Below are 17,180 nucleotides of genomic sequence, written 5' to 3'. Positions count from 1 at the left end.
TCACAGTGAATGCTATCCCTGCCACTCGGCATCTGCGGTACCTGCCCAGCCCAGCCTGTCTCCCCAGGCAGATGCTCTACCTCCTCACTCTTCACCATGAGCTGACGAGCTCAGCTACCATTTATCTGCACATTATGAGAGGTGTCACTCCACTTACTCTCCAGGCAGTAAGTGGTTTGAAAAATGCAACTGTAACAAATATGCAGCGAGGATAAGAGAGACTGTGCCATGCAGGGAAGAAAGGAAGCTAAACCTTTGAATTCAGAGTCGACAAAATAGCTAATAACTAAAGAGTGCTCTTGGATGATCGCAATCAGTCGCAGCATCAGGGACTGCCTTAGACCCTTGGAAGGCTCCTTGGGAAAGACACCTCACTCCCTTGCCCGGCTCTGGACTCTGAGCACATCAAGAATGGAGATCAATGCTATTCTTGAGGGAAACAATTATGCCACAAGGATTACTTTTACCCTGGAAATCAGAAGTAATCTGCTCCCCTCTCTCTCTCTCTCTGACTCTGTCTCTGTCTGTCCGTCTGTCTGCGCCCCCCCCATCCTACCCCTCTCTCACCGCAATGGAGGCAAGGGTTCCCACAGTGTAGCCCTACCTGCCAGGAAACTGAGGCAGCTGAGAATAACAATGCCTCTTTTTCTAGGTCTCAAAGCTTTTAGAACCCAGGACTTAAAACAGTGTCACCTAAACCTCTGCTATGTGGCTTGTCTAATGCCACCTGATAGGGCATTTTGGTGAGTAGATCATCCCATCCTGCTAATGGCTGAGATCTTGTTTGGCTGGTGAAGAGAAGGTTCTCCTTCCTCTGAGCAAATGTAGCCCCTGCTGGCCAAGTGGTTTGGTATGTAGCTTATGGGCTGCATTGTAGTATTTATTTGCGAGTGTTTTGTTGTTGCAGGTTTTTTTTAGTATGTGCCTTGAATAACCATTTATAGCAGCTTGCTGAAACAAATCAGGAAAAGTTTGTTTTTCGGGGTTTATGTGGGGCTGGATTGGGGAAGGTGGGAAGGTCTCAGAATCATCAAAGAGCTCAGCTGCATCTAGGAAGATGGCCACATGTGCTCAAGCCAAGATGTGAGAGGTTTTGCAGAATGACAGAGCTGGGCAGAAGAGGACTTCATCAGCTCCCAGGCTGCAGTGGGGGAGGAACAGACCCAAGTGAAGGGTTGAGGGCTGAAGAGGAGCCTACAGAGCATGCTCAGCACTTTGGACACTCTGTGGGTGAGGCAGCTGCTCATAAGAAGCTCACCAGGCTAAGGATGGAAGCATGGGCTAGATCAAGACCTATTACCTGCCTACTGGCAGGATTTGAAGTCACAGTGCAACTCATGGTTTAGACCACAGTTCTATCACTATCTTTGGCTAGGAAGTATTCCTCCCTCAAACTGAACTTACTATTCCTTAACTTTGTGACCAGTGTTGGCCAGTGGGGTATTAGGCATTGTGACACTGGTGGAGGTGTGGAATGCACTGTGTGGTGGTGCTTGACTTCCTGTTGAGGCCTTGCCCAGGGGACATACTGGGGGTGGGGAGAGTGGGCACTGCTCCTGGGAGATGTGTGCTGAGCACCCTGGAACCAAACCTCAGGCCCAGATTGAAGCCCAGAGAGGCCCAGCATAGATAGCCAAGCCTCAGGTCACTGGTTGATAGACAGTAGTCAGTGATTAAGGTAACTGCTTCCTTGCTGTGCAAGTTACTTTACCCACTGAAGATCTTATATCTCTATCTGATCTTTAGCTGCAAAACTGCAAAGTATAGAGTTGCATAAAGTATTTCACATATAGTATATCTATTAGTAAATAGATATCTTCAAGTATGAAGTTTATAGCAGCATGAAGTACATCTCAATAAATATTAAATTTTATGATTATTGTTTGTAGGTAATTTCTACTTCATTCTTTCCTTTGCAGTCTTCCCAGGTCTCTCTCCCCTCCTTAAACTTTGACCACCATATGTCAATAAATCACTGAGGAGACTCAATTGCCAGCCCCAACCCATCTTAAGGAATATTAGATGGGGAAGAACGATCAACTCAGGCTCCAGTCACTATCTTGGTGAGACTGAACACATGGAGCGTTTGCTCTGCACAGGATCTGCTTAAAAGAGATGTCAGGAGCCTAGAGGCGACCATTTCTGAGGACCAGTCTGAGACCCTTCGCCAGTATGGCACAGAAGTGAGTCTGTCCATGAAGTGTGACCCAGACTTCCAGCTCAAGGTGACGCTGCTGGCCCTGGAGGTCTGGAATGTAGGAGGGACCGACCTCAGGCCAGGTGTTCTCATCCTGCCTATTTATAGCACTTTGTGCAGTGCCTTTAGCTGCTTTAGCCTCCATTGAATACCTGACGAATGGGATGGTAGCCATGGTGATCCAGGCAGACAGGGCTGGGACTTGTGGGCACTTTGCAAAATAAGACACGAAGGCTGGGCCCAGTGAGGAAATGAGAGAGTGGTGTAAGAACCACACTGCTTGGCTCTGGACCAGCTGAACTCTCACAAACTGACTCCATCGCTGGCCAGGCTCCACCCCAAATGAAGAGCTGACCCCAAGTGAAGGTCGAACAACAGTCAGGCTCCCACGCCCACACCCACCTTGCTCCCACAGCCACAATGCGCTGCCGTCCATGATGCTCACACCCAGGATGCTTCCACACCCACAACACACTCACGATCCCATGCCATGATGATCTCACCTTAGAGTGCACTCACACCCATGGTGGGTGCTTACCGTAGGATGACCTCATGCCCACGATGCTCTCTCACTCATCATGCTTCTACACCAAGTCTTGCTTGAGTAGCTCCTGTGAATGGCTTCTGGCATGTAGCAGGAGAGACACTCTCTGCAGAGTGGGGCAGTCACGTGGGAAATGTGTGCCCGCATTCCGGCCAGCAAACATTCATAGGAATAAACAGCAGGGAGAAACGGGGTGTAAGGGCCTAGAAACCTAATGATTCAGGATGCTGGGATCTGAACATTGCAATTCAAAGCCATCCTGGGCAGATGAATCAGAAAGACTCTTCTCTCCAATTAATCAGCAAAAAAAATATAAAGTCCGAACTGGAGGTAGCTAGCTAGGCAAATAAAGCTGAGTCAGAACATGAGGTTCTGGGTTCAAGCTCCAGTATCAACACACACACACACACACACACACACACACACACACACACACACACACACACACACACACACACACACACACACACACACACACACACACACACACACACACACACACACACACACCATACAACCTCAAAGAAAAAGAAAGAAGCAACAACAGAAAAACCCAAAGTGCCATAAGCATCTCAATGTGTTACCAAGGGCAGTGGCATCTCAGATTTGAGCTGTGTGCCCATTTCCTCCATATCCACATTTCTTTATCACTTGGTTGAATTTTCCCAAATTCACTTCCTATTTTCACTTGGTTGTATTTATTTCAAAGCAGGATTTTACCTCATTGGACTGACAGGTACCCTGCACTGCAAATCTTGTCCCAATGCACTCTTACAAGCATGACTATTTGAACAGTTTTCTTGGGTGTTCTGCAATCCTCACATTCCTGCTACCAGAAGAATGCTGATCCCATCCAAGGCCCTGCTGTAGTGTCACTGTGTCTCCTAAAGTCCATGTGTTGCACATTTAATCCCTGATATGCTAATGGTATTTGGAGGTGGAGCCTTAGGGGCATGGTTGGGATGAAGGTGTGGGTGGGTTTAGATGAAGACACAGGAGAGCTGGCTTTGCATCACCACGTGGTGCTCTTTACCCTGTTAGGGTACAACACGAGGCCCTCACTGGGTGCAGAGTGGAGGCCAGTTTCCTGGCTCTCAGACTTTCCCATGTCCACAAACACCAGGCAAAGCAAGTGTTATTCTTCAACAATTACATGGTGGTGGGTATGTTATAACAGCAAAAGAAAACAGCCTATGTTGGGATTGTCTTGATCAGAGACCTAGGGTGACCATGGAATTCACCAATTTGGATGGAAGCAAAGCCATGGCCAGGCCTCCCAGCACTGGACTGGGCTACCTCTCCCCAGCTGAGCTTTTCACTGGGTCCTCTGTGATGCCCGCTCTATGAGCACTCCAGGCTATACGATACACAGATAGTAGACCAAACAGTTTGGTGAATGCTTGGCTATAAACCCAGCCAAGAAGGTTTTCTTGCCACATGGATATGTGAGTAGCATACAACTATGGCTGGCTTCTCTTTAGCTATCCTCTGAGAATAGACTTCCAAAATCAGAATGTGCTGGCTTATCCTAGTGTAAGCATTTAAAAAAAAATTGTGCCAGCACTGGGTCTGTCTGGTCACTTAGTTTTATCTGCTCAAGGCTATTCCTCTACCCCTTGAGCCACAGCTGGTGCTTGAGTCTCACTGACTTTCCTGCCTCCATTGGCTTTGAACTGTGATCTTCAGATCTCAGCTGCCTGAGTAGCTAGGACTACAGGCATAACCACTGGTGGCCAGCTACCAGGGCAATTTGTTAAATAGCTCTGATGCCCGTTTCTGGGCCTTTCATATGTTGACTGTGACATTTAGTGACCATTACTACTACTCCATCACCTGGGAAGCAGGAGGAGGTCCTGTGAACACGTTAGCACCTAGACCTAGGCCTGTGTACCTTGGCTCACAATGGGGTCCAATGCCTTTAGGCCCACATGGGCCTGGAGAGGAGAAGGGTGATCCCCTACAAGGACTCCACAAGCTTCTGACTAAGGCTTCGAAAAGAAATTAATTCTCCCCATCCACGGCCTCCGCTCTATTACCTATTCATCAAAAATTGCCTGGCGTTTGTGCATTTTTCATTACAAGAGTCAACATTTGCCACGTTAATAAAGCAAGGGGCTGCTTTTCTCCTCTCAGAAATAGAATATGTAACGAACGGCCCCTTTGATGTCGTTCAGCCAATACAATATGTATCTGAATGAGGATGAAAGCAGCCAGTTAGGGCCAAGCTTCTGAGGCTTGGATGGAGTGGGGCTGGAGGGAAGGGCTGGGCTGGGCTATACTGGGAGGAAATCAGCATTGCAGAGAATGGGCTGGGACTTGAGAGGGATTTCTTCAGGGTCATTCCCCCGGATAGAGACCTCCTTAGGGCGGGGAAAGTAACTTTGAAGTAACTGCTACCCACACTGGCTGTCCCAGGATGGCTCAGAGGATCCCAAGGATGTGGAGTAGAGTGAGTACTCTGGGATGGAACCAGAGCCAGGTCCTGTACCAAGAGCCAGGAGTGCAAGCGAGCTGTGGGCTCCGCTCAGAGCTGGAAAAGGGAGGGAGGATGGCAGAGGTCCGGTATGCCCGGGATGGGACCATGAATGCACTACTCTGTAAAGGGACAAACACCTGGAGAGATAGAATTGGCATTGTCACCAAAGCAGTCACCATGTCCTAAACACAGAGATGCCCACACACTGGGTGGCAAAACACATGGGGACCCGCTGGTGAATCCCCAGCATCTTTGTCCACTCAGAGCGGGCTGAGGAGGGGAGCTTGTTATGGGCTGTGGATATCTGAAGGCCTCAAAGTCCTGGCTGGGTTCCAAGGGCTGACAGTAGAGCAGCCAAGGCCTTTCGTCTCACCAGACATATTTGTCGTGTCCTATTTGGGAGGAAAATTCTCTGACCCCAGAGCCATTGAGAGACAAGCCCCTTCAGCAAATTCACCCTCCCCCATGCCTTCAAAGACCTCATCATTTTGTGTCTCACCAGCTTCCCACCACTTCCCCAGCCTCAGGCTGTCATGACTCTCTCGTTCTTAGTGATGCCTCAGCTCCTGGCAAAGGTTTGGGTGTGTGTGCCAGCTCCTCCAATCACACGCAGTGGCTGTGTGGCCTTGGCCAAGATACCGATCAGCTGTGAGCCTTGATTTCTTTTCGTTTTTATTTTTAGTCTTTTTGTTGTTATTACAAAAGTCATGTATTCCATAAGTCAGGTAAAGAGTACATTTCTTTTGGGACAATTTCACCCCTTCCTTCACTCTCTCCCAGTTTTTTCCTCCCATTCTCACCCACAAGTTGTATAGTTCATTTTAACATAGTATCTAATGAGTACCATTGTTTCTTGTTCACCTTTTGTCCCATTATTTCTGTGCCTCCCCTTACACTCCCAAAGACATATAAATGCACAAACAGAACAAAAAAGAGAAAACAAAAACAGTAAAAAAGAAAAAAATTCCTTTTTGCTTCCATTTCCTGGAGTTCATTTCAATAAATATTGTTTTGTATGGTCAGATGCACACAGGCATTTTACTTTTCTGTTCCTCTCCTAAAAATATCCTCCTTTGGACTCGCTCTGAGTGATTTATTGACTTGTAACATAGAAATCAAAATTGGACCATTCTAGTAGACTGTTGAGTTCCAAGTATAGTACCCTGCCTGCAACTATTGCTAGATGCTGGTATGCAGTCACCTAGATTCCATCATTCATCCTTCTCCCCAGGTCCCTCGAACACCCCACAGATTGGGGCCTGGGGAAAGAATCACAGCTGGAGTTCTCCAAGGTTCCGGAGTGGAGTGCCGGGACACTTCTGTCCTCTCTGTGGAAGATCTGATCATGCACTCCTAGCCGGAAGCAGGCAGGAGGCAGGTGCCAGGCTTTCCTCTTCCTCTTCTCACCAAGAATACTCAGCTATGGCCTGGGTTTGCTGCTGGAAGTAGCAATAATCTGGTGAATGAGCCTTCCAGAAACAAGGATCAGCCAGGGCAAAAGTCCTGAGGCAATCTACAATTTTAGGTGTTGGAGGCGCAAGAAGGCTAATAAGGTAGTTGTAGAAAAGTGAGCAGAGAATAAAAATGGAAAAACTGGAGCCCTGGCTGGATGGGATCTCTTCATTGAAGGCCTGATGGCCTAGAAAAGGAAGCATTTTAAGTTTTGTTCTCTAGGTAAGGAGACAACAAACTTTTTCTGTGAAAAGCAGTTATTGTGAGTGATTTACACCTTGCAAGTCAGTAAATAAGTCTCCCTTGCAATGGACTCCACTACTCAACTCTGCTATTAAAGCATGGAAGAAGCCATGACAAGATGCAAATTTGGTGGCTGTGTTCCAATAAAACTTTATTAACAAAAACAAAGAGTGGGCCTGATTTGACCCCAGTCAGAAATTTATTGGCCTTGGTCTAAGTAATAGAAGGTCACAGAAAGCTCTTAAACAGTGATGCCATCATATATGACCTGCTCTATTGTCATGATTAAAGGAATCTGATTGTTGCAAGGATAACGGGTTGTGGTTGATCAAGACAGTTACCCATTTAAGAGAAACACTACTAGGGCCAGGCGTGGATTACACACACATCTAATTCCAGCTATGTGGTAGGCAGAGATAGGGGGATTACAGCCTGGGCAAAAAACAAGACCTTATCTGAAAAAAATCCCTAAAGCAAAAAGGGATTAGGGGGTAGCTGAAGTGAAGAATCTCTGCCTAGCAAGCACAAGGATTTGGGTTTAAACCCTGTACCACCTAGGTAATAATAATAAACATAAAACAATAAAAGAAATGACTATAAAAGTCGAGTGAAATGCTCCTTGGCTTGGAGCTGGCTGAAGAGATAGACAGAGGCAATAGACTGGGGAGGTGATTTGAAGGGAAGCAACCCAACTGGGTTACTGTGGAGGTTATAGCTGGACTGTGCATCGCACACAGGTGTGTGACTGTTGTCACTCTCATCTGTCCCTTTTCACTTGTCCAAGGGACTGGCTAGCCTGTCTGCCCTCAGTGCCGTACAGAAAGCTTTGCAGAAACTGCTTCTACAGTTCAGATCGCTTACAAAAGCCCAGGCTGCAATTAGAAAGCTTCATAGCTGTGTAGTATCTATAAAAAGAGGTTATTTTAATATTTGGTTCAACTTCAAAGTGGTAACTTAGAATTATATATACCCCATTAAAATATAATGCTTTTCCCCCCAAACTAATCAAATGGCTAAATCAATTGTTGGTGAATTGCCAGTGGCCTGAGGATCAATGGGAATAGAAAATGTATTCTATATTTTCCTTGTTACATAGAGTTAGAGTGCATGTTTTATTAATGTTTATTCTTTAGAGACCAGATTTGTGCATTCACTAAAATAAACACTACAATCTTTCGGGCTTGGTGGATGGCGGGTGCTGAAGTGAAAGGCAAAGAATGTTCCATAAAGAAGCAGCCATACAGAGCCCTTGAGGGGTGATAGGAGCCCCTGGGGGATGGGATTCGGGGACCTGAGAATCATATCCACACTTGTAAGTTGAATGACCTTGGAATATGACCTTCCTCTTTTTACTCTTTGTATTTGTCAAATGAAGAATTGCTGCTTGAGTTTGCATTAAGTTAGTGGGTGCTGCACAGAGCCTTGCTGGGGAAAGGATTCTTGAGGAACCATATCTGTGTTCCAAGGATGGAGTGATGGTGAATTTTGTCTGTCGGTGTGAAGAGGGTAAGGGATCCATTTTGCGATCCTGCAAGTTCACTCACAGTTCTGGGGATTCAAAGTCCAGGATCAGGAAGCCACCGAGGTCCAGCATCCCATGAGGACCTCATGGCCAATTGTGTCCCCTCACAGGGGAGCGAGTGGGAGGAAATCAAAGAGCTGGATGGGGCCACACTCCTGGTATCATAACAACACTCTCTCCTTCTAGAACCATTGCTCTTACTCCCTTCCAAGGCACACCTCCAGTGGATCTCCCATTAGGTCACCTCCCAGCATCACCACTGTAGGAACCAAGATCCTGTTGCATGAATCTTTTCAGGGGGAAGGCAACAATAACTAAACTGTTGTACTGTAAAATACTTTTCCTAGGTGTTGGCAAGGTTATTTCTGGAGAAGGTGAGCATTTGAGCCAGCATACTGATCAAGGAAGGCAGGGTAGAAGGACAACGTGCACAGCACCCCACAGTGTCACACCTAATATTGTCCTTGCTTGCCTTCCTCTCTCTCTCCTTGGCCCTCTCCCCATGGCCTGCATTTGTAGAGTGATCTGCCATACTCAAAGTCCCCTTTCTCATGGAGAGCTTGAGGGCATCCTCTCTGGTCTCTGCCCTTTCAACAGGTTGTCTTAGGTTCCCCCAAGAATCTAGGCTGGGTACCAGTGGCTCACACCTCTAATCCTAGCTACTCAGAAGGCTGAGATCTGAGGATCACAGTTCAAAGCCAACCCACCAGGTAGGAAAGTCCATGAGACTCTTATCTCCAATAAATCACTAGAAAACAGGAGGTGGTGCTGTGGCTCAAGCGGTAGAGCACTTGCCTTGAGCTGAAGAGCACAGGGACAACACCCAAGCCCAGAGTTCAAGCCCCACGGCTGACAAAAAAAAATCTAGGGACAGAATCATTTCCTGGAATTATCAGAGTTCATCTGGAAAAAATGAGAACCTAGGAGCCCCTCTGTGGAAGGCAGATTTTCCTCCAGGTCCTGGAAAGCTGATTATCAGCCCATGAACTTCAGGTCTCAGTTCTCCTTGCAGTGTTGTAGTCAGGACCCGTGGCTGAAACTTGTCTGTACTTTGCATTATGGCTGGGCTGGCTATGCACACCATAAGCATAGCTGTCTTCCCACTTTGTGATCCCTGAAGATTTGGAGTGCTGATGGAATGATGATGGAAGAGGAAAGAGGTGATAGGCACAAAGCCAGAATCTTCCCACAACTGGAAGCCAGCAGCTTCCGTTAGAACATGGCACTCTGTGAACAAATCTTATTTAACCCTTTCGATTCCCAGGTCCAGGAACAGCCTGCAATCTACCTGAAGCCCCTCTCCTTCGTAGCTTCCTCATGTCTTTCCCAGTGCAGCCACTGGGCCCTGTAGAGCAATGGATGGGCCTCTGAGCAAGAGGCTGTGCAGACACATGGGGAAAGTTGCCCACTACTTAGTCTGGGAAAGTGACAAACACATGAGAAATTACCACAGAAAGATACCGAGACATTCCACCAAGAAAATTACCCTTCACTGCAGCCTCAAAACACTTCCCATGAGGAATCCGGGCAAAATATCCAGGAACACCCAACATGTCAGGGACTCCTTCTCGGGCTCACTTAAATGTTCTCACCTGGGGCAAAGTTTAGTTTTATCCACTTGAAAAGTAAGAAGGATCAAGTTAATGGCTCAAAATGAGTGACTTCTTAGAAGGAAGATGGTCCTGTTTGTAGAGATGTTCCCATTTTTTCTCTTACTTTGTTGAGCAACCATTTTCTTGGTGACAGGATTTCCCTCTTTCTTAAGACTGGACAGTATTTATGGCTGCTAATGTGTGTTGAGTGCTTACTGTGACCTGGGCACAGAGCTCATTTAATGCTCATGGTAAGTCAAGTTAGAGGTTAGTATCAGCTCCATTTGGCAGATGAGGAAACTGAGTTTAAATAATTCAGATATAGCCACAATGTGGTAAACTAATATATAGTAGTCCCTTCAAAATGTCCATTTTCTAATCTCTGAGCCTGTGGCAGTGTCACATGGAAAAGGAGACACGTTGGGTGTGATTGGGATAAGGATCTTAGGTTGGAGAGGGTGGGCTTGATATCATCAGAAGGCTCCTATTACAAAAAAAACAGGAGGTTCAAAGTTAGAGAAGGAAATTTTCTGACAAGAGCAGAAGGTAGCATGATAGAGGACGAGGCCACAAGCCAAGTGATGCAGGTAGCCTCCAGGGGCTGGACAGGACACAGAGATTCTCCCTACAGCCCCACCACCCTGACCTTCTGCTGTAGCTATAGAACTGTACATCTGTGTTGTGTTAAGCCACTATGCTACTATTTGGTTTCAGCAGCAAGAGGAAGCTAATACATACAACTAGCAAGGAGCATTATTGACATGTAAACTTACATGGTCTGGCTCCAGAGGCTAAACTCAAGCCCAGAGTTACTTACATAACCTCTAAAAGTAACATCTAGAGTATGATTTGAATCAAGCAATTATTTGTGATTCTCCATCTTCAGGATTCAGAAGTAATCATGGTATGTTCAGACTATGGCAAAGGAGCCTTGAGCTAGACCTCCATGGAGACTAACTAATCAGAGTTTGGTTAAAATGAGGTGCAGGGAATAAAGCAGAGTGAACCTTCAGGAGGGGATGCTACCTACGAAGTCCCAGGGCAGCTTTTAGAAAAGAGAAGTCCAGTAAGAAAAGTCCAGATGGAGCAGGGAGCAGGAGGAGTCCATAAAGATGGCTGAAATGTGCATAGATGCTGTGGGCCCCACAAGCAGCCACAGCAAAGGAAAATGGGTGATACATGGCTGATCTTGTCCCCAAACCCTCCCCACCCCCACCCCCACCATGCAGGACAACCACCATGCACCTACTTTGTTCAGTTTCTCCACTTGAAAAGGATAAGGATATACCTCTCCCATGGTTTCTGAGAGACAGAGGACATAAGCCAGTCTTGCTCCTGACTGGGCCTGTGGGTTTCTCACTGGCAGGCATGAGGCCATGCATTTCATTGTAGTTCAAATGTGTGTCTACATTATTTGCTTCCATTCCCAATGAGGGCAGTCAGACACTGATGGATTGGGCCACAATGAACAAGTCTCAAAGCTCAGCGGCCTGTTTTTCACTCATGCTAAGACTCTGTTGAGCCTTGGCCATGACCCTGCCCTGTGTCTCCTTATTCAAAGACCTAGACTTTCAGAGCAGATTTAAATATGGTAGAGGGAAAAAGAGCTCTAAGGTTTTCCACCATCAGTGTGTCACAGAGTGGCACCAGTAACTCTACTCACAAATGAACTGGTCAGAACTCATCACATGACTCTATCCAATCACAAAGGGCCAGGAAGTGAAGTTCTATGCATGCCCAGAAGGGGGCAATGTCAAATTACTTGGAAACTGCATCTATGACATAGCCAACATTGAGTATTTCTGGTGATGATGTCATGGCATCATCATAAAATCCATCAGGGTGAAATGCATAGGGTCAATCTCATTCTTTTTCTGTTCTTCTGGAAACTCATTAGGGCTTCACAAGGGGATGTTTCCAGTGACCAATGACCTCCTACTAGGCTCTGCCACTTAAGATCCCTAGCCTTTCAACAAGGCCATGCCCAGCAGCACCAAGCTTCCAACACACAAATCTGGGCTCATTCAAACCATAGCAAATGGAGTTAGTACCTCAGAGAGGGGGTTTCCCACAGAGTGATCCCAAAGAGCTCTCTCCCTCCTTCTGCTGTATGAGAATGTAGCAAATCTGCAATTCAGAAGAGGGACCTCACCAGAGCTTACCAACCTCCAAAACTGTGAGGGAAATTTTTCTGGGGGCTTTCTTTCTTTCTTTATTCTTTCTTTCTTTCTTTCTTTCTTTCTTTCTTTCTTTCTTTCTTTCTTTCTTTCTTCCTTCCTTCCTTCCTTCCTTCCTTCCTTCCTTCCTTCCTTCCTTCCTTTCTTTCTTTCTTTCTTTCTTTCTTTCTTTCTTTCTTTCTTTCTTTCTTTCTTCCCTCCTTCTTTCTTTCCTTCCTTCCTTCTTTCCTTCCTTGTTTCATTTCTTTCTCATTTTTTATTTTTGGTTTAAACTCAGGACCTGGGCATTGTCCCTAGCTTTTGCGCTCAAGGCTAGTGCTCTACAACTTTGAGCCACAGTGCCACTTATGGCTTTCTGGTGGTTAATTGGAGATAAGTCTCACAGACTTTCCTGCCTGGGCTGGCTTTGAACCGAAATCCTTAGACTCAGATCTCAAACTACTGAGTAGCTAGGATTACAGGTATAAGCCACCAGAGGCCAGCTACTTTCTGTTGCTTAAACCATCCAGTTTACAATACTTTGTTATAGCAGTCCAAACTGACTAAAAGTTTAAGAAACTTTCTTAACCTCTCTTCCAAGTTCATAAGTTTGACATATACATGTCAAAAGAGAATAATAAAAGTACCCACTCATATTGTGTATATTAAACAAGTTACTGAGTAGTAAGAACTGAAAGCCATACCTGGTGCCAAGAAATGCTCAGTAAATATCAGCTGTGTGCCAGGAACCACTGTGAGGACAAAAGTATGTGTTCAAAAGAGCTTCGAAATGCATGAGAAGCAGGACGTGCCTCTAGAGTCCAGCCCAGGGACAGTCTAATTGGACAGTACTCAACATGGGTTCAGAGAGAGAGTTGAGTAAGTTTTCAGGGCGGTAGGGAATTGGAGAAGGGCAACTTGAAAGAATGAGGATGATTTATCAAAGGAAGTTCTGATGGGCTCAATTTGTTGGCTGGGGAGGAGCTGGTATCCATCAGTGAGAATCTTATCCAAGCTGAGATGGAAATGGGTCCAGGCATTGCTTCACATAAACCAACCTACCTTCCTTCCTTCCTTCCTTCCTGCAGTAGCAGAGATTGAACCCAAGGCATAACATTCACTCCACCATTTAAGCTATGCCCTTTGCTCTTTTGTCCTTATTTTGTTTTTAAGATAGGGTCCTGCTAACTTTTTCCAGGGCTACCTCAAACTTGAGGTCCTCCTGACTCTACTTCTAAAGTAGAAAGATTACAGAAGTATATCACCCTGCCTGGATGAACATTCAAATCTTAAATGCTGTTGCCTTCAGTGTGTCGGGGTCTTAGCTAAGACCTTGCTCACCAAAACACGCATGCTTAGGAAAGAATGCCTGCACTGACAGTGTGATCCTGGCTGTTATTTATCCTGAGCATTGCTTTTCCATTCTCTAAGATGGGGAACAACAATGGCACCCCATTGCATGTTGATTGTGATGGTTAAACCACCTTCTGACTAACAAGAAAGGCTGCTCTGGTAAGGAAAAGTAACTGTAACTCCCCAGGTCACATGGCTTCTGCATTGTGAAGTTGTTTTGAGCACGACACAGTGAGAAGTGCAGCTTCCTGAAGAGAGGGAGAGTGGCTAGATCTGAGAGCAAATATGTTGATAGCTTGGTCTCTTCCATGTATTTCATGGCAGAGTAGCCCTAGCTATAAATCCAGCTCCCTCTGGATAACTCTGAATCTTTCTGTTTGGTTGTACCACATCCTCCTTTAAGGGGCAATAGAGTAGGACTCAAGCCGATAGAAATGACCTTCAATCCACTTCCAGTGATGGAGAAGGGAGGAGGAGCAACAAACAGCTGCCTGCCTATCCTTCTCACCTTGTTGCTTTCTTTGTTTATGAAGACCAAAAGTAAGATGGCATCCAGTTAGACTCCTAGAGTTTTGGAAAAAAAGATAGAATTTGATATCTTCAACTCTAAGGGCAGGATTCACAAACCAGTTTTAACTCTGTTTCTTTAGTGTTTTTTCCTTCAATCTCCCTCTTGTCAAACAAGTTTGATGGGGGAAAACAAACCATGAAGTCTATGGTACCTTCCATTTGGTATGGAGAAGATTCAGAAGAATGTCTTAGGAAACAGAGGAAGAACTCTAGGGGAGGTGGAATTAAAGCAAAAAAAAAAACAGAAAAAAAAGCAAGAGATTGAGAGAATAGTCTACTTGTTAAAAAAATAAAAACCAAAACCAAATCTGCCAAACTAGGATACTGGGAGAAAATGGATATTAATGAAACATCATGAGCGAATTAAGACAGCCAAAGTGCTGTCAGATGTCTGTGGACTGCTCTTCTCACTGGGTTTGGGAAAAGCTCACATGTAAAACTTCCTCATAAACAAAAGTATTTTAAGAATTTCAACTTGGAGACATTCCTGGCTAGCCTTGTTCGTGCAGTTGGGAATACATTTGATTAATTCCGGCTGGTAATTAGGTTGGAGTGTGTTTATGCCAAGCAGTCCCAAGAGCAGTGTGAGGGTGAGAGAAGGAAGGTAGGACACACTGGGGGGGGGGGGGGGGGGGGCGGGGCGGCGATCCCTGCCTGGGAAGTGAGTATCAGATGGCAATTCTTCGCTTTAAGACACAGGAGCAGACTAGCTCACATCATCTTCAAGACTTGCTTTCATTAAAGCCACCCTGAGTGTGACTGCAGAAGACACTAAGTAGGGTGTCTCACCAGTACCTGGCCTGATCTCTAAGAAGTGCATCTCCCTCCCCTTTACAGACAAGTTCAGGGGCCATATTCATATCACAAGATTCCAACCTTGAACATAACTGATTGGACTGGGATGGTCACCTGACTAATACTGAGCCAATCAGATTGGTTCTTTTGCCCCAGTGTTTGAAACTGTTCTTATTTTCCAATGCTATACCGTTTCTATTTACTACTTGAACTGTGGAAGTTTAGACTCAGGGAATGCTAGGTGGTTAACTTCCACAGATAGAGCAGCTTACACAGAGAGAGAGACAGAGACAGAAAGGAGGAGGAGGAGGGGGCAGAAGAGGATTAGAAGGAGGAGTGAGATGAGGAAGAGAAACGAGAGTCATTCAAGGCCACAAGGCTCCAGAGAGAGCCTAGTTACATGTGCTTGGTTCCTGTCCCTCATGAGGTCCAATTTCATGGTGTTTTGCAAAAGAAATCCAATAAATATTCCCTCTTCTTATTTTCTGGGTAAATCTGAAGAATTTTCTGCTCTTTACAAGAATATGAGAAAATGGTGGTAACAATGTCATGCATAATATGGCCATAGTGCCTGTATGGGAGACTGGTCAAACAGCACTTTCAGTATCCATTTCAACTTAAAGAAATACCCATGTATCATCTCTTAATGTGATTCCTTATCGTTTAAATGTTTGTGTACTTTTGAAAATACATGTGTAAATGAATCCCAAAGCCACAGCATTTGAAGGTGTGGCCTTTAGTAGGTGACTACCCTCAGGGTTAGGGAGAATACCTTAGAAAGAGATGGATGGAACTAGTTATGCTCTTTTGTGACCTTCTGCCATGTGGGGACATAGCATTTGTCTCCTCCAGAGGACTCGGTGTTTAAGGCACCATCTTAGGAATAGAGACAAGGCCTTCACCAGACACCAAGCTTGCTGGCACTTTGTTCTTGGACTCCCTGACTTTTGTAAAACTGTAAGTGACAAGTTTATGATGGCTACAAATTACTTAGTTTAAGCTATATTTGTTATACCAGCAGGAATAGACTGAAATACTTGCCTTGGGCTTGCCAATAAAGAAAAGTAGATGAATAAGCTGTGCAACTTGATGACTCTCTGAAGCCCACAGGACCAAAAGCAGGCCCTGGCCACCTGCCTCAGGGCCCTCCATTAGAGACATTCTACTCTGTGTAGGTCAGCACAGGGTGCTCCCTGGGGAATGAGGCAGCCCCACAGTACCAAGGATGAGATGGAAATTCAGAGATTAAGTGGCAACTCCTGCAACACCTGGAGACCTATGGTTTATACTTGATGCCAACTAAGGCCAAGCTGAAGTCTCACTGATATCCTATCAGCAGATCTGTGGGCCAGCTGAGGGATCCAGCCTCTAGATGAGGGAAATGAGAGCCATTGGTTCCCCCAAACTGCATCTAGTTCCCATCTTTATGAATCCTTTCAAAGAAAAGCTATAACCTGGGCCATACACCCATACTCTAGGTCAACTAGGCCAGGCTAGTCTTTTTTTTTTTTTTTTTTGGAAGATGATGAAGTTGGCGGGGCATGGAGGTACACACCTGTAATTTCAGCACTGGGAATGCTGAGGCAGGAGGATTTTGATTTTTATCCAATTCACTTTGGGCTCTCTAGAAATAGTCTGTCTTCAACAAAAGAATTCTAAAATAATCTAAGATGGGATTGGGATTGGGAAGCATGGAGCTGGGTGAATTACATTTTCTGGAAAGGGTAAGGATTCATTGTACAAAAGAATGTTTGGATCTTTGTCCTTGGACTCTGAGAATAGACCTCCTGAGTCGGGGTGGAGAAAGAGGGAAAGGCAGGGTGAGCTGGGCCAGTGGATGGAACTGAGTTCAGGTGGTTTCTATTATATTGAGCAGTCTGAAATTCACTAGTCATTGTTCTTCATTCATTTGGCTTCAACATGGGAATTTATGAATATTCTCAAACTATGAAGAATAGATTTGTTCAATAGGAGGAAAATATATGTTGGACTGCTGGGGATCTCCTATGGCTCACTTAAGAAAATTATCCCACACTCAGGCACGTGCACACGTGAGCGCACACACACACACACACACACACACACACACACACACACACGCACACAAGTACACACACTCCAGAGGTGGGCTTGTTAATGATACATTGGATTTTAGTTAGTCATTAAAGTAGATCTGCAGGGACCTCTATTTGCTGAACGCTGCTCCTGGCATATGGTAGAGGCTCAGTAAATATTTGTTGAATTCATGAATAAATGAACATATTGTCACTGTAGAATTCA

This window comes from Dipodomys merriami, unplaced genomic scaffold, assembly GCF_024711535.1.
Source record: "Dipodomys merriami isolate MVZ:Mamm:240054 unplaced genomic scaffold, mDipMer1.0.p SCAF_41, whole genome shotgun sequence".
NCBI lineage: Eukaryota > Metazoa > Chordata > Mammalia > Rodentia > Heteromyidae > Dipodomys > Dipodomys merriami.
The sequence above is the reverse complement of the archived record's forward strand: the minus strand, read 5'-3'. Positions refer to the sequence as shown.